The sequence below is a fragment of the Sciurus vulgaris genome (assembly GCF_902686455.1).
Source record: "Sciurus vulgaris genome assembly, chromosome: X".
Classification (NCBI taxonomy): Eukaryota; Metazoa; Chordata; class Mammalia; order Rodentia; family Sciuridae; genus Sciurus; species Sciurus vulgaris.
The window spans coordinates 115,669,740-115,689,842 of NC_136471.1; positions in this window are offsets into that span (position 1 = coordinate 115,669,740).

Consider the following 20,103-nt stretch of genomic DNA (forward strand, 5'->3'; position numbering starts at 1 on the left):
CACTCAGAGCGACCGCTCCTGAACACCCGGGGGGTTATCTGGAGAAGGAGGAGGAACGGGGAGGGTCACTTCGACTCGGAGTGATTGATTGCCCAGGGCTACGGGTGGTTGGTGGAGGTGGAGGCATGCAGTGAGTTTCTTGGACTCCTAGTGACCGCACCAGAATACTGGTCGGCTGTCTGGAGGAAGAGGCATGTGGCGGGTCTCTGGGATTCAGAGCGATTGTACGGGGCCCCAGGTGGCTGCTCAGAGGAGGGGCCGCATAGCCAGGTGATTAGGTGCAGAGCAGGGTCCCAGGATCTAGGAGGCTTCTTGGTGGAAGAGCCCCACAGAGACAGGCTTAGGGTGGAGCGAAGGTTCCAGGCCTGCGGGCAGATTCTCTGAGGAAGGGCAGCCTAAGGAGAGTCATCTGCAAAGGGTGAGGCTCCCAGGCCCAGGAGGTAGGGCCGGGCCCCTGGGAACTTTGCAGAGGAAGGCAGCCGAGCCCAGGCGGTAGCTGTAAATTGAGGGGAACCTCTAGGAGGGAACTGACCAGCAAGACCTCCCCACTGGGTGAGTCTTCCCTGCTGGGTGAGGTTTCCCCACAAGGACGGTAAAACCAGAGACTCAGGCCCAAACAGGCCTTGCCTCAGCCCACAGCCTAGGTCCCCTTTGGATGATCATTGGTCAACAAGTGGAGGCACCTCTGCCCACTAGCAGGGATTATACCCCACCTGAAGGCCACCACTCCTAGAGAGGCAGATTCCTTGTGGAGCACCGCATTATCAACTTCCTCCAAGACTTCAGCCTACTGAAGGCTAAGGGGGGATATATATAGAAATCTTCAGGGACATTGTAAGTCAATAGAGGAAATCTGCAATATCTCAGCGGTCCACTGATATCTGAACAACGTGAGAAAACAAGGAAAGAAAATGCTGCAAACAAATCTAGATGTTACATCAATAAAACCTAGTGACAGCATGGCAGAAGAAATGACAAAAAAGGAGTTCAGAATGTACATAATTAAAATGATCAGAGAAGCAAACGATGAGATGAAAGAGCAAATGCAAGCATTGATTGATCGCACCAATCGACAGTTAAAAGAGCAAATACAGGAAGCAAAAGATCATTTCAATAAAGAGTTAGAGATATTGAAAAAAAAACAAACAGAAATCCTTGACATGAAGGAAACAATAAACCAAATTAAGAACTCCATAGAGAGCATATCCAGTAGGATAGAACACCTGGAAGACAGAACCTCAGACATTGAAGACAAAATATTTAACCTTGAAAACAAAGTTGAACAAACAGAGAAGATGGTAAGAAATCATGAACAGAATCTACAAGAACTATGGGATATCATGAAAAGGCCAAATTTAAGAATTATTGGGATTGAGGAAGGCCTAGAGAAACAAGCCAAAGGAATGAACAACCTATTCAATGAAATAATATCAGAAAATTTCCCAAATCTGAAGAATGAAATGGAAAATCAAGTTCAAGAGGCTTATAGGACTCCAAATACACAAAATTACAACAGACCCACACCAAGGCACATTATAATGAAAATACCTAACATACAAAATAAAGACAGAATTTTAAAGGCTGTGAGAGAAAAGAACCAAATTACATGCAGGGGGAAACCAATACGGATATCAGCAGATTTTTCAATCCAGACCCCAAAAGCCAGAAGGGCCTGGAACAACATTTTTCAAGCCCTGAAAGAAAATGGATGCCAACCAAGAATCTTATACCCAGCAAAACTTACCTTCAAATTTGACGATGAAATAAAATCCTTCCATGATAAAGAAAAGCTAAAAGAATTTACAAAAAGAAAGCCAGCATCACAATTTAAATAGACCAATTTCAAGTAACGAAATAGAAGAAGTCATCAAAAGCCTACCAACAAAGAAAAGTCCGGGACCAGATGGGTTCTCAGCCGAGTTCTACAATACCTTTAGAGAAGAGTGCATTCCAATACTTCTCAAAGTATTCCATGAAATAGAAGAGGAGGGAACCCTCCCAAACTCATTCTATGAAGCCAATATCACACTGATACCTAAACCAGACAGAGACACATCGAGGAAAGAAAACATCAGACCAATATCCTTAATGAACATCGATGCAAAACTTCTCAATAAAATTTTAGCAAATCGCATACAAAAACATATTAAAAAGATAGTGCACCATGATCAAGTGTGTTTCATCCCAGGGATGCAAGGTTGGTTCAACATCAGGAAATCAATAAATGTCATTCACCATATCAATAGACTTAAAGTCAAGAATCACATGATAATTTCAATACATGCAGAAAAAGCATTTGATAAACTACAGCACCCCTTCATGCTCAAAACCCTAGAAAAAATAGGGAGAGTGGGAACATTCCTTAACATTGTAAAGGCCATCTATGCTAAGCCCATGGCTAATATCATTCTAAATGTTGAAACACTGAAAGCCTTCCCCCTAAAAACTGGAACAAGGCAGGAATGTCCTCTTTCACCACTTCTATTCAATATCGTCCTTGAAACTCTAGCCAGAGCAATTAGACAGACCAAAGAAATTAAAGGGATACGAATAGGAAAAGAAGAACTCAAACTATCCCTCGTCGCTGATGATATGATTATATACTTAGAGGAACCAGGAAATTCCACCAGAAAACTTTTAGAACTCATAAGTGAATTCAGTAAAGTAGCAGGATATAAGATCAATGCATATAAATCTAATGCATTTTTATACATAAGTGGTGAATATTTGGCAAGAATAATTAGGAAAACTACCCCATTCACAATAGCATCAAAAAAATAAAATACTTGGGAATCAATCTCATGAAAGAAGTGAAAGACCTCTACACTAAAGAAAGAAATTAAAGAAAATCTTAGAAGATGGAAAGATCTCCCATGTTCTTGGATAGGAAGAATTAATGTTGTCAAAATGGCCATACTACCAATAGTGCTATACAGATTCAATGCAATTCCAATTAAAATCCCAGTGATGTACCTTACAAAAATAGAGCAAGCAATTATGAAATTTATCTGGAAGAATAAGAAACACAGAATAGCTAAAGCAATCCTTAGCAGGAAGAGTGAAGCAGGGGGTATTGCAATACCAGATCTTCAACTCTACTATAAAGCAATAGTAACAAAAACGGCATGGTATTGGTACCAAAATAGAAAGGTAGATGAATGGTACAGAATAGAGAACATGGACACAAACCCAAATAAATACAATTTTCTCATACTAGACAAAGTGCCAAAAATATGCAATGGAGAAAAGATAGTCTCTTCAACAAATGGTGTTGGAAGAATTGGAAATCCATATGCAACAGAATGAAACTAAACCCATATCTCTCACCATGCATGAAACTAAACTCAAAATGGATTAAGGACCTCGGAATCAGACCAGAGACCCTGCAGATTATAGAAGAAAAAGTAGGTCCAGATCTTCAACATGTCGGCTTAGGACCAGACTTCCTCAACAGGACTTCCATAGCACAAGAAATAAAAGCAAGAATCAGTAACTGGGATAGATTCAAACCAAAAAGCTTTCTCTCAGCAAAGGAAAGTATCAGCAATGCGAAGAAAGAGCCTACAGAGTGGGAGAAAATCTTTGCCAATCATACTTCAGATAGAGCACTAATCTCCAGAATCTATAAAGAACTCAAAAAACTCTACACGAATAATACAAATAAGGGCTAAGGAAATGAATAGACACTTCACAGAAGAAGATCTACAAGCAATCAACAAACATATGAAAAAATGTTCAACATCTCTAGTAATAAGAGAAATGCAAATCAAAACCACCCTAAGATTCCATCTCACTCCAAGTAGAATGGCGATTATGAAGAATACAAGCAACAACAGGTGTTGGCGAGGATGTGGGGAGAAAGGTATACTCATACTTTGCTGGTGGGGCTGCAAGTTAGTCCAGCCACTCTGGAAAGCAGTGTGGAGATTCCATAGAAAACTTGGAATGGAACCACCATTTGACCCAGCTATCCCACTCCTTGGCCTATACCCAAAGGACTTAAAATCAGCATACTACAGAGATTCAGCCACATCAATGTTCATAGCTGCTCAATTCACCATAGCCAGATTGTGGAACCAACCTAGATGTCCTTCAATTGATGAATGGATAAAGAAAGTGTGGTATATATATACAATGGAATATTATTCAGCCATAAAGAATGATAAAATTATGGCATTTGCAGGCAAATGGATGAAACTGGAGAATATCATGCTAAGTTAGATAAGCCAATCTCAAAAAACCAAAGGATGAATGATATCGCTAATAAGTGGATGATGACAACACATAATGGGGGGAGGGAGGGGTTAGTGTTAGGGTTAGAGTTAGGGTTAGGGTTAGGGAGGGGGGCAAGAATGAAGGAAGGAAGGACTGTATAGAGGGAAAAGAGGGGTGGGAGGGGTGAGGGGAAGGGGAAAAAAACCAGAATGAATCAAGCAATATTACCCTTTGTAAATTTATGATTACACAAATGGTATGCCTTCATGCCATGTACAAACAGAGAAACAACATGTATCCCATTTGTTTACAATAATAAAAAAAATTTTAAAAAAAGAAAGCTAATGAAGAAAAATAAATGAGTCATTTGCAGTTTCCTAACATAAATATCTCCTATTTGAGACTTAAGTTATACCTGAGGAAGAAAATGTTTGGCACTGGTGGCTCAAAATAATTGCTACTGATCTTAATATTTTTCTGTGAATTACTCTGAGAATCTTTTATATTACTGATTCAATGTTTAATGAATGAATAAGATCATGTCTAACAGTAATTAATAATAGATTATTTTCCCAGATTCAATTTTTAAATGTTGACACCATGAGTTCTTTTCTTTTATACTAGGGTGATTAAACATAATGATAAGAAGTTGGTTTAATAAAGATACCTGTCAGCAAAATATTATTGCTAAATCCAAGCAGATTTACTTAGAAATATCAATTAGAATGAATTCAACCTTCTGGGTTTTCAAAATGCAAAGGAGTGAAAGCATGAATTCAACAAATTCAAACAAAACAAAGCAAAACATAAAAAGGTATCTACTAGAAAAATTACACTGAGGAAACAGCATCTACAGGCAATATATATTTGTTCTTAATTATAAAATCATGAAAATATTTTTCTCAAGCTCAATATAAATTTAATTTTGAAACAACACAAACAAAAGCCCAAAGGGAAAAGAAACTCTTGGTTCTGAAGTTTTACCAATGTATTAGCTGTGTAAACTAAAATAATTTAAAGATGGATTAGATTATTTTTAGAATAAAATTTGGCTTGAATATATTTACATGTATATGTTCATGATGTATATTTATGTACATGATAAGTATGTATAACATAATAAAAATGACTAGTTTAAAGTCAGTATATGTAAGTAAGAATTCATAATGTTTGGACTTTTTACTTTAAGAAGTAAAAAGAGTATACTTTGGGTTGGAAAGCTTGTTTAGTTAAGTTGTATTTATCAATTGGACATATAAAAAAAAACACTGTGAATTGTAACTTTATGTATGTGGTTGTTCCTTCTTCCATAGAAGACTGATAGGAATTCTGCATAATTAAGGTGGTGATTTTTGATAAGTGTGTTATGAAATAAGCTTTGGTTATTGGAGAAAAATGAAAACTAAGACTTTTAACTATAGAACACGTTTTTATGAATTCCAAACAATCCGACTTTTTCCTTAAGTTTTATAGATTTGAAACAGACTCATGTGGGAACAATATTTTGCTCCAAGGTAATAAAATTAAACATGCATATATATGATACTTTATAATATAGAACACATATATGCATATAAATATATAATAGATGGACTATATGTGTACATAAAATTATATACCTTTAAAACAATAATGAAGTTATCACAAACTCTCCCTCTCACAGTCACATACACACAGAGAGAACATGCTGAATAAAGACTGTTTTTGCTCTTAAAAAACCAACAATTAAGGCTGCAAAATAGGGTTGTCATCTTGATGCTGAAGTATAGGATTTTCATTCAGTTATGAAATTGTATTTTATTTTTACATCTACCTGCTTCTGTTCCATATTATTCATTTGGGCTCTACTTATTCTAGAAGTGAACTTGGTGCTTTACTGAATACTTTCAGCCCTTAACTGAGAAATAGTATGTCAAACACTGTCTTTTGCTGGAGGACAAAAATAGACACATGTGATACTGAGGTAATTCTTTTGGCTACATGTATGGCTTCTTCCATTTAATATTGTGCTATGGTTTGAAAATGATTTGTCCCTTCCAAAACATATTAAAACCCTGTGGGTTTTTTATATGGAGCAAATGAATTATAATTATACTAAGTTTTGGGGCAAATGTAATTGGAAAATAAACTAACCTTTACATGATGTACTTTCCATACATTGATGTGGCCTTCAGAGCTCTGCATCACTCAAGTAGGGAAGATTCCCCAATGATCATATGATCACAAAAGCTAGTGATAAGTGAAATTTCTTGCAGAGGTCAGAATCAAAACCTAATCAGACTTTTCATGGCAGGGAATATCCATATAGTTATCTAACTAGTTGCTGTCTAGCTATGCAACAGTGAATTTGTATATTTTTCATTCTTCCATTTTCCAAATGTGAAATTTTACTGTTCTCTCACTGTCTGAAGATGGTATGAGGGTTATTAATATAGGAAAAAATATCAAAGGTATAACAAAAATAGTTGACTATGACAAAGCCTTATAACTATTCACAAAGTAAATGTCCTTCCTTTATTCTAGGATACAAAACTAAATCACATTTTGAGGATCATTAAGAGCCACAAAAGACTGAGTTCTAACTAAGGAATACTGACAATTTCTGGACCACAACTTTTAAATTAGCTAAAGCTTCTCCAAATTAACCTTCCTCTTCTGCTGGCTGAATGCATGTCTCTCAATCCCTGGCAGATAGAAGTGCAACAAGATGGAAGGAGCCTGGTCCCTGAATCACTGCGTGGAGAGGAGCCAGTATCTGGTTAGGAATATCTACATTATATCCTTAGGTAAGTGAGAAAAAAAATCTATTTTGTTATAATCCTTCTTTATTTTTGGATATCATTTCCATTGTAGATTGCTCTTCTTTAAATTAAATGTGTCATTTATTGTTGCAACATACAGTTATATATCCCACAGAGCTAATGAGTCAACTACTTAAGGCTCTGTTGCTTTTCTTCAACCCCCAATCCATAAAACACACTATAGCCTCACTCTTCCTAAAATATTTTTTCTAGTTTATTTTCCAAAAATTAGACATGTTCATTAACTCCCCTTTGCTCACACACACAAAAAATCCATTTCATCAGCTGGACTTTCAGAATTCCTCAAAATCCATCCTTAACTGAATTTTCTTGTTTCCTAACCTCTACACACCAATTTCAATAAAACCACTCTTTTTAGTGTCCCTAAGTACATAGTTTCTCATTCCCATCTTCATTGATTTGCCTATTTCTAACTATCCCCAAACAAACTGAAATGTACTGCCTCTGAGGTCAAGAAACACTAACTTCTGTAGCATGGATTAAACAAAAACAAAATATAGGGACAAAAGAAAACTCTGGGAGGTGTCAGGTGTGTCTGTCCTACTGATTGTGTTGATAGTATTATGGGTGTTTGCATATACCACATCAAGTTGTACTTGTTCAGTATGTGCAGTACTTTGAACATCAATTATACTCCAATAAATCTGATAAACAAAGAACCCATCAAGTATATCTATATTACTTTATTCTTTCTCAATACTTGGAAAATAATCTCTAATGAAACAATTTTGAATACTTAACATGTCATATTTGAAATTAATTTTATAATAAGTAATTTTATGTCATCTTAGAGTTTTGTGTCTTAATTCAAAATATACTTAAAACAATTATTTTATCTTCTTTGGTTGTAACTCCCATTGTGTGTATATATACAATATATATGTATATACATATTCATATACGTATATTAAAAACTATTTACTTTTTTCAGGAGAAAATTAGATTATCATGGGATGAGATGAGTCTTACATTATCCCATTAATATGGAGGTTTACTCTAGAAATTAATGTATTAAAGTTTGAATTTTTTTTGTTATCAGGGATTGAACCCAGAGTCACTCAACCACTGAGGCACATCCCCAGCCCAGTCCTTTTTATATTATTTTTTAATTTAGAGTCAGGGTCTTGCTGAGTTTCTTAGGACGTTGCTAAATTACTGAGGCTGGCTTTAAACTCACAGGCCTCCTGCCTGAGCCTCCCAAATTTCTGGGATTATAAGTATGCACCACCATGCCCAGTGAAATGTGAAGTTTTAATAAATAAAATACATTTGTTTAAAAAATCAGATACCAGATTTTCTAAATTTCAATCATATTTTTCAGTTCAGATGATATCAATTGTGGGCATATAAATTGCTCTTTAAAAACATACTTATCATCCTTCAAGTTCTTCATTAAATTGTAGTGAAAATGCAGTGGAAAGAAAAAAGTAGGTTAAGACATATTAGTGTGCCAGAACTAAGATGAGGGCTCCAATTATCTGTGGTGAATATCAAGGATGCCAAGCACAATGGCATATATCTGTAATCCCAGAGATTTAGGAGACTGAGACAGGAGGATTCTAGGTTTGAGGCCAGACTCAGGAACTTAGTGAGATACTGACTCAAATTTTTAAAATAAAAAATATTTCAAATAGTTGGTAAATAATTTTACGTCATCTTAAATAGAGTTCTGGTGTCTTACTTCCTAATACACAGAAAACATGATTATTTTATCTCTTTTTATTTTAATACCTATTTTGTATGTGTGTATATATCAGTGGTAAAGTACCTGTGGGTTCAATTTCCAGTACACACACACAAACACACATACAATCACAAGAATCAAAGATGACCTAATGGTTTGGGTTTTGGTACCTGAGTGAATGAATGAAAGTAGCATCTACCAAAATATGAAATATAAAGAAAAGAGCAAATTTCTCATCAGTAACTGGTATTGTATTCTATACTTACCAAGGATGTATTTTTATTTTTTTATTAAAATTATTTTAATTTTTACGGACTGCATTTTAATTCATTGTACATAAATGGGGTACATCTTTTCATTTCTGTGGTTGTACATGATGTACATTCACACCGTTCATGTAATCATAAATATATTCATAGAGTAATACTGTCTGTTTCATTGTACTATCTGTCTGTCCCCCACCCTCTCCCACCCCATTTTCCTCTACACCATCCAAAGTTCTTTCATTCTTCTCTTTCCCCCACTATCCTCCCTCATTATATATCGTTATCCACTTATCAGAGAAAATGATAGTAGACCTTTGGTTTTTTGGGCTTGGCCTGTTTCACTTAGCATGATATTTTCCAACTCCATCCATTTACCAGCAAATGCCATGATTTTATTCTTCTTTATGGCCAAGTAATATTCTATTGTGTATATATACCACAGTTTATCCATTCATCTTTTGAAGGGTATCTAGGTTGGTTCCACAATCTGGCTATTGTGAATTGAGCTGCTATGAACATTTATGTGGCTGCATCACTGTAGTATGCTGATTTTAAGTCCTTTGGGTATAAACTGAGGAATGGGATAGCTGGGTCAAATCTCCCAAGCATCTATTTGTGTTGGGGATGCTAATAGTAGAATATTTACTCTTTTGATCTAACTCCTTCCAGACTAACTAATATTCCCTTCTTCAAACAAATATAAATATTTCCCACTAACAACAGAATAATATTTATATTTGAGTTATTTGTTGTCTCTTCAGCATCATAAGTTGAAGTTCTAACTTCCAATGTGATAGTATTTGGAGATGACTCCTTAATAGATAATTAAATTTATGAGTTTATAAAGGTTAGAGTTCCATAATGTGATTGTGATTAGTGCCCTCAACACCAGAGTTTTCTCTCTCTCTCTCTCTCTCTCTCTCTCTCTCTCTCTCTCTCTCTCTCTCTCATGTGATTAGTGCGAAGGCAGCCATTTACAAGACAGAGGGAGTCCTAACCAGAAAGCAACCCTGCTGGCACCTTGATCTTGGACTTCAAGCTTCCAGAAGTGTGAGTAATACATTTATATTGTTTAAATCACTCAATCTTATGGTATTGTGTTCTGGCAGACTGAATTAAGAAATCTTGAAAGTAGAATGGGAAGGACTAATGGATTTGATTTTGGGTACCATGCAAAACAAAGATAATTTCTAGCTCTTTGCCTTAAATAACTAAAGAAACTGTGGTACAATTTAATGAGATGGTAGAAACTGAATATAAGTTTATCAAAATCATGATCTCTGCTTGCCACATTAAGTTTGAGTTGTCTATTAAACACGTGGGTAGATATGTCAAGAAAGTAATTGGGTATATTAATCTGGAGTTCAGAATTTTTGGGGGGTTTGGAAATATAAATTTGAGAATCATTGGCATAAAAGAATACTTAAATCCATCAGATTTTATGAGAAAGTTTATAGAGTGACTTTAAATAGAAAAGAGAAGAAGGTAAAAGACAAAGCTTTGAGAAATTTCAGAATTAATAGATGGGGGATAAAGAGAAGACAGAAAAAAAAGAATAATAAGCAGCGGCACTGCAATGGGAACAAAACCACAAATCAAATATAAAATATTGAAAGAAGAAATAAAAGATCAACTGGGTCAAAATATGCTCAGTGTTTGAGTATGCTGAACATGAAAGCTGACGGTTAGGCTTAGCATGATGGAAGTCTTTGATGATGTTACAGGAAGAGTGATCAATAATCCTTTGTACCTAAGGGTTTGGGTTCTCAAACTAATAAGTAATTAGTAACTAATAAATCAGGTTTAATTGACCACCCTAGGTTTCCATGGGATAATTGTGGCAAAACTTGATTAGAGGAATTTGTAATCCTATCTTTGTTGATTATGAGCTGTCAATGGGGCAGATAAGTCAAACTGATATGAACTGTTAACATATAACTCTTTATTCAGAAACACAGAAGATTATCAGACTAGAGATTTAAAAATCAAAACCAGGATTCTCCTACTGAAATCTGAGTAAACAAAATGGTCACAGAATGGTGTAGAACTATAAGAAGATGAAGTTTTAATGAACTGTCACACTGTTTTTCAAATCTAATTAACTACGTTTCCTGCCAAGAAGTAGTAAAAAGAGGATTATATAAAGTCAATATTTCTTCTGAAATTTCTAGGCAAGAAAATAAAGACAGAACATCCAGTTAGACTAGATTTGAATTGGAGAATCTCAGGTACAGAGGTGAAGCCTTTTACTTCACAATTTTCTGAGAGTTATGATCACCTTTACAAGGAAGAATGGATCCTGTCCAGCATCCCTTTCGTGTGTATGTGTGTGTGGGGGGGGGGGGGCAGGTAATTAGGTACATATAGTAGTGTGTAATGAATTTTTGCCTATGATGAAACTGTCAGAGAACATATAGTGAACAATAGTCTTAATTCTTGAGGTTGGGAGAACAATGTATTCAGCTCAGAAATTTCTTCCTGAAGTTTCCATTGAAGAATGACCAAATCATCATGAGAAGCAAAGATAGCTGTGCTCCCACCTCTGATGTGTGGACTCTAGTGTTCATAGTTTTACCAACTTGACCTTGACCAAAAGGAGTGAAAAAAAAAAAAAAAACTATAAGTAGTTGATGGAAACAGCTACATTTAGCATATCCATTAGTTAGAGTCAGGGTGTTCAAGAAGAAAGGCTAACATTGATGTAAAACAGTGTTTGAGAAAGAGGAATTAAAAATAATAATAATAAAACACTAAGGAAATTTAATTTAGTATAAAAATTCTTTATGTAACTGAAAGTAATACATTTTCTTCTGGGGGGGGAGGTAACCAGGGATTGAAACCAGAGGCACTTAACAACTAAGCCACATTTCCATCCCTTTTTATTTTTTTAAATTTTGAGATAGGGTCTCACTAAGTTTCCTAAGACCTTACAAAGTTGCTGAAGCTGGCTTTGAACTTGTGGTTCTCCTGCCTCAGCCTCCTGAGCTGCTAGGATTACAGGTGTACACCACCACACCCAGCTACTTTTTCTAATACTAAAAAGTTTATTGTAAAATAACCATAAAGTAAATATAAAATACTGCTTAGTGAATTGTTATAAAGCAAATCACCAGTTATTACTGCTCAGGTCAAGGCAAAATATTGAGACCACTACAGCTGACCTTAGAAGTTCCTTACTGAAAGTAACTCTCTATGTGGTGGGGAAAGACTATTGCTTATTATTATGATAGTAATATTTGCTTATTCATGTGTTATCATACATTTATGCACTGTTGAAGAATATAGTTTAGTCAAACAGTATATACTTTTGTAACTGACTTATTTTATCAAAACTACAGATTCATCATATAGATGATTTATTTTATTCCCATATAATGTTCCATTGCATAAATATTAAATATGCTATAATTTATTTACTCATTCTACAATTTATGAACATTTTAACTGATCTAAACCATAATACAATGGATGTCCTTGCACCTTTACCTTTGTACACACAGGGAATATTGATTGGATATATATGTTGGATTAGAGTTTTATTATTACAGCATAGGAATATATTTTACCATTATTGGTAATTCCCAGTTTTCTAGAAGTATTATATGCACAAAGCATATGTGTGTTCCTGTTGTTCCACAACTTGAACTATAAGTGATGTTGTCTGTCTTTTTAAACTGCCTATAAGTGTTATATGCAGTAGTACCTTATTTTGGTTTTAATTTAAACATCCCAGAAAACTAATGTGTTTATGTACCTTTGTGTATATTTATTGAGGATTAGAGCATCATCTCTTTCAAAGTGTACTGTAGGAATGTCCAGTTGCTTCATATCCTTGTGGTATTTTAAATCATTTTTGGTTTGGTTATTCTGGTGGTATATAATGTTTTACATTGTGGGTGTAAATTATAGTTTCAAGATGAATTATGAAATTGTATAACTTTTAGTAGCTTTTGGCCATTTAAACATTTGGTGTAAAGTTCCTGCTCAAGAATTTTACCAGTTTTAGGAAAACTGAATCATTGTCTTTTTTTAGTACTTTGTATAAAAATGGAATCTGTAACTCAAAACTTCCCTACATGGAAAACTATAGGCACATTTAGGCACGTATAAGTGAAGATGGAATTAACATCAGTCTATGGAAATATTTCCAGAAAAAAGAAAGAGAAAGACCACTTCTCAATTTGTTTTATAAGGCCAAATTCACTTTGATACAACTTTATAAGAATGGAAAAATAAAGACCATTCTCCCATGATAATAAGAGGCAAAAGTTCGAGGTAAGGACTAGAGTGTGTGGGTCAGTGGTAGAGCATATGCTTATCAGATCTGAGACCCTGGGTTCAATACGCAGCACCAAAAATAAGTCCTAGATATTAAACTCTCAAATCCATCATTATATAAAAAAGAAATTGCATAATTGTTAAGTTACATATATTCATAGAATGCAACACTAGAATAGTGTTCATATATAAATCAATATCATTCAGCAAATTAATAAAGAATGAAAACCACATGAACATTTCAAAAGGTATAGGAGTATTATTTAATTTCCAGAAATATAGAAATATAAAACTTTACCTAATTGATATTTCTATAACATTCTACTCAATACAACAAAATGAACATCATTTTCAAATATATGTGTAACTTTCACTCATGTAATGAGTCTCCATAAACTTCAAAGGATTAACATCTTAAAGAATGTATTTCACCAAAAAGTTGAATCAGAATTCAATAACAGAAAAAAATCAGTGAATCCTCAAATATATGGAAATCAATCCAGTTCTTATAGACACTAAAGTAAAGCAATATAATGGAATAGCTTTGTCAGTAAAAAAAAAAAAAAATAACCCAATTAGCCAAGCACAGTGGTGCATACCTGTAATCCCAGCAACTTCTGAGGCTGAGATAAGAGGATCACAATTTTGAGGCCAGCCTCAGATATTTGGCAAGGCCTTCAGCAAATTAGCAAGACTCTGTCTTAAAATAAAACATAAAAAGAGCAGGGGATGACTCAGTGGTTAACTGCCCCTGGGTTCAATCCCAGATACTAAAAAAAAAAAATAATAATAATGACACAATATTAATTCAGTATATATAGAAAAGGCATGTAACAAAAGTCAATGTCCATTTATCATAAAATTTTACCAGAAATAATAATAGAGAATTGACTTAATCTAATAAGGGGTACCTTCAAAGAACCTATAACTATTGATAAACAAAGAGAAAGGCTGAGTCTTTTTCACTTAAAATTGAAAAAAAAAAACCTCAAAGATATATTGTCTTATGACTTTCATTCAAATTTAATTCATAATATCATCAAAATCATTAAATTTTTAAGGATATATTTAATAAAATACATGAAGACCTGTAAATTTGTATGCAGAAAATACTGATGACAAATGAATAAATAAAAATATGAATGGATGTACTTTATTCATAAGTTGAATGTCTTAATATGATTCAAATATCAGTTCTTCTAACATTGATCTAAACATTCAAGTTTATTCCAATCTAAGCAGGCTTGATAAACATATTCTAAATATTTGTATGGAAAACTGAAGGACCTAGATTTGACAAAATTATTTTGAATAATACCAAATTGGAAGACTTAGGCTAATAATTTTTTAGATTTATTATAAAGCTACAATAATTAAGACATTGTAATATTGATGTAAGGGACACACATATAGAATAATAAGAGAATGGAGTGTCCAGAAATGTGTTCACAAGCATATGGCATATGTGTTCAATTAGATTTTGAGAAAGTAGCAATGTAATTCAATGGGAAAAATAATCTTTTCAGCAAATGGTGGTGACACTATGATATATATTTCTGAAAAATACAATGAGCCTTGACTAGATACTCATATGGTAAATTCAATATAAAATGAATCATAAACTTAACAGCAAAAAATAAACCTGTAAATATTTAGAAGAAAACATAAGAGTATTTTCAGTCTAGAGTAAGAAAATATTCCTATGCATAAAGCACAAATCATATAAAAGAACAAGTACATTATCAAAGTTAAAATATTTATCTTTTTAAAGATACCATTAACATCACAAAACCAGACTAATGAAAATCAAAAAGACTATCAATTCCAAATGTTGACAAGTTTGTAAAGAAATTGAAACTTTCAAATACTGTTATTAGGAATAAGGATTTGTGCAACTGTATAACAGTTTCTGATATAGTTACATATTACATAAAACTAAGCAATTCAATTTCAAAGTGTAGTGAAGAAAAAGTAAACATGTCCTCATAAAGACTTGCACATGAATATCCATAACAACTTCATTCATAACAAACTAGAAGTCACTTCAATATCCTTTGACAGGTGACTGAATTAAAAATGTGAAACAAAAGAGTTCCTTATAGTATGTTTCATCTATGAAATTTTTATAGACAAAACTGATAAATTGTAACCAGAAGCAAGTTGGTTATTTTATAGGGCCAATGGACACTTGGAGAACACGAGGGAAGTTTTGGGTAATGAAAATATATCTTGATAGTGGTGGTGGCTAGATAAGTGTTTGCATTTGTAAAAATGTATTAAACTATAAACTTAAATGTTTTAAAATTTGTTATATACATAAAATTCTTGCAGAATAAAACCCATAAATTTGATATCATTAAAAAATCATGTCTGTTTTGATGCTGATACCATGCTGTTTTTGTTACTTAAGCTCTGTATTATAGTTTGAGGTCAGGTAATATGAGCAGGAGCATCACTCTTGCTCATTGTTTCTTTGGCTATCGTAGGTCCTTTGTTCTTCCATATGAATTTTAGAACCACTTTTTGTAGTTCTGTGAAGAATGTCATTGATATTTTGATGGGGATCATTTTGAATCTATATATTGCTTTTAGTAATATGACCATTCTGACAATATTGATTCTGCCTATCCAAGAACATGGTAGGTCACTCTATCTTCTAAGGTCTTTTTAAATTTCCTTCTTCAGTGTTCTATAATTCTCACTGTAAATTTCTTTCACTTCCTTGGTTAGATTTATTCCCAAGTGTTGTGTATTTTTGAGGTTCTTTTGAATTGTTTTCCTATTTTTATTTTGTTTCTGATTTTAGAAGATAAGCTTTCAGGTTTTCTCCATTCTGTATGATATTGACTTTGGGTTTGTCACATGAAGCCTTTATGATATTGAGGTAAGTTCCTTCTATCTCTAGTTTCTTCATTGTTTTTTTTCATCATTAATGGGTGCTGAATTTTAAAACTATCACTGCATCTATTGAGATGATTATGTGATTTTTGTCCTTAATTCTTTGTAGTGAATTACCTTTATTTATTGATGCTTATGTTGAAACTCTTTTGCATGCCTGGAATGAAACCAACTTAATCATGGTGTACAATCTCCTTAAATATGTTTTCAATTGCAGACTGCCAAAATTGTATTAATAGTTTTTGCGCCTATGTCCATCAGTGATATTGGCCTGTAGTTTTATTTCCTTAATGTATCTTTTCAGGTCTGGTCTTTTTGGCTCTAATCTTAATTATTTCCTGCCTTCTACTAGTTTTAAAATCAGTTTATTCTTGCTTTACTAGGTCCTTGAGCTATAAAATAAGGTTATTTATTTGGGATCTTTCTGTATATTTTAAATATAGATACTCAATACTATAAACTTTTATTTATTTAGTTGTTTATTTTTATTTGTTGCTTTTAGATATACATGACTAGATGCTATAAACTTTCATCTTAGAACTGCCATCATAATGTCCCAGAGATTTTGATATGCTTTATATCTGTTCCTATTTGTTCTTAAATTGTTTTTATTTCTTCACTCATTTCTTCTATGACACAGTCTTCATTCAAAAGTGTATTATTCAGTCTCTATGTTTGAAAATGGTTTGTTTTTTATCTTGTTATTTATTTCTAATTTCATTCCATTATGATCTGATCAGATGCAAAGAATTTACTCATTTTATTTTTGTATTTGCAAAGACTTGCTTTGAGTTCTAAAATCTGGTCTAATTTGAGGAAGATTCCATGTGCAGCTAAGAAGAAAGAGGATTTGGTTGTCTATGAATGACATGAAAACCAATATAATATGAGGTACAGAGATAAATCCACATAGTTATTGTCATCTGATCCTTGAGAAAGTTGTCAAAAACATACAATTGGAGAAAAGATTGCATTTTTGACAAATGGTGCTAGGAAAAACAAATATCAATGTGTAGAAGAATGACATTTGATTGCTATCTCTCATCCTGTACAAAAATCAACTCAACTCAATACAGATTAAAGATCTAGGAATTAGACCCAAAACACTGAAACTTCCAGAAGAAAATATAGGGTCAATACTTTAACATATTGGTACAAGGATTGACTTCCTTAATAAGACTCCTAAAACTCAAGGAAAAAAAAAAAAAAAAAGAATCAATAAATTGGATTTCTTCAAGTTAAAAACCTTTCTCACAACGAATTAAATAAGTTTAGAGGATGAAGAATGAACCTACAGATTAGGAAAAAATATTTGCTGGCTACTCCTCTGAGAGCAAATTAATATTCAGAATATATATGGAACTTAAGAAACACCACCCCCCAAAACAAATAACCCAGTTGATAAATGAGAAAATGAAATAAATGGACATTTCTCAAAAACTGAATGCAAATGACCAGCAAATAAATGAAAATAAAGATGTTCAACATCCTTAGAAAATGGAAATGTAAATCAAAACTACACTGAGATTTCATCTCTAGTTAGAAGAGCAACCATTGAAAATAAATGTAACAGTAAATGCTGAAAAGGATGTGGGGGAAAAGGTACACTCATGCATTGTTGGTGGAACTGTAAATTAGTACAATCACTTTGGAAAGTAGTATGGAGAATCCTCAAAAGGCTAGGAATGGACTCACCATCTGACACACCTTTTCTACTCCTTGGTATTTATCCAAAAAACTAAAATCAGAATACTATAGTGTACATATATACCAATGTTTATACCAGTGCAATTCACAAAAGTCAAGTCTGGGTGTCCCTCAGTAGACAACTAGACAAAGAGTAGATTTTCACTAAGCCATGAAGAAGAATGAAATTGTGTCACTTGCTGCTACATGGATGGAATTGGAGAACATCATGCTAAGTAAAGTAAGCCAGGCTCAGAAAATGAGTTAAAAGTTTTCTCTCATATACAAAAGCTAAAGAGAGACAAGAATTTAATGGGACAGAGGTGAGGCATGGGTAGGGTGATGCACACCTGTATCACCAGCAACTTGGGAGGGGAAATGGGATTACAGTATTCAGGTCTATACCTTTCCTGCAATACAAAAGCAACTCCTCTGTCACTTTCATTAGAAGCCTTAATTTTTATCTCAGTGTTAATGTCTTATATACAAGTATCTAATCTATATACATATCATGACTTAATTCTCCAACTTAGAATATAATATCTATGATTGCAGAATCTTTGAATATCTGTTCTCTGCTGTATCTTCAGTGACTAGAATCCTGCTAAGACAGGTAGGTAGATGTCAAGTAATTAGGACATGTATACATTCACAGATGAATGTGTGAACAGTTAGTAAATATAATTCATAGAAATTAATGATAATTGATTAAGTATGAAATATTTTTATGAAACTATATTATGTAGGGGAAAATGTTATGATGTTATGTTTTTCTTCTGCCCCTTACATGAAATTGAGATATAGTCCAGAGAAAGAGCCTTGAGGATGATAATTTTAGCAGGTTTCAAGTCTTTTTCTTTTATTCCAAATAATACAACATTTAATTGTTATTTTCTCTACTGATGTTCAAGTTTGTGTATCCTACAATGTTATTGCTGATGATTCAAAGGTAAATAATTTTGTGTAATGATTATTTGCTACAATAAACACCTGAATAATATGAGCATATTTTTTTCAATATGGTAAATGAATGTTCTAAACAAATTATTCATAAAAAAACATATAAATGGTTTTATACTAAACCTAGCATATCATCTAATTTGCTTTGTTCACTTTCTCAAAATTTCCAGGTGCGGGCAGGCACTTAAGTGCTTTTTGATGTTGATGATAATTACTGAAATTTCTTATATAATAACATTTTCCTTGTAAAGTTTCAGCACATATGTTCTCTTTTATTCTTTCTATATTTTGTCACTTGTGATATTTCATTTTCCCAGTTTGAACTATTATATGACTTATAATTCATCAGAAAATTTCAACTTTTAACCTCACAATGAGGTGATGTAATACTTATGTTCCCTTAACACCTAATATTATAATCAATAAATAGTAGAAATATATATATAGAAATGAACAAATTTCATGACAGGTCAGTCTGTGAAGGCTCAATGCATAAAAGTAATCTATTATGATTAAAATTAGGTCTCCTTTGCAGAACATACTCTAAATATCTTCTTATACTGATAATTAAGACAGAATTCCAATCACAGTACCCAAGGTATATTCTTAGGAAGACACATTTGAAGTACAATTCATATGAAAAAAAACTAATTGTCTTAATCTAATTTTGGTATACAAACTTTAAATAATTATTTCTGGGATTTGTATTCTGCATAATGTAAAAAATCAGTAGCTACTGACTGAAGTTTGCAGTATTTTTCTAGCAATGCCTAAGTGGAAAGAAAACATCTGAGTATTAATCATTTGCATATACATAATTTCATTTGATCCTTACCACAACCCTAGGCAGTAAATATTTATCATATTAACTGTAGTTATTTTGGAATCTTTGTCTGCCAAATTCCTCTGTGGAATTTATCTTATTAGTACATTTTTAGTTTATTTTCCCTGATTCTATGTATTTATTTAATAGAATGTCAAACACTATAGAGAATTTTAGAGACTCTTGATTATGTTACTTTCCTCTTCGGAATGTTATGTCTTAATGGGGTGATTTCTGTAATCCTATCAAGACTTAGATTTAAGCTGTATTAAAGTGGGCCTATTTTTGTTTTCCTTCTGAAGTCATCATCTTTACTTCAAGGGCATGGCCTTTCTGTGTTTCAACTAAAAAACTGGTGTGTTTATGAAGGTCTTCCCACTTTGGATGAGCCCATACTCTATTGTAAGTATTAAGGTACCTTGGAAATCTCTTCCCTCCTCTACAGTCTCTTCTTATTGTTCTTTGCTTGGC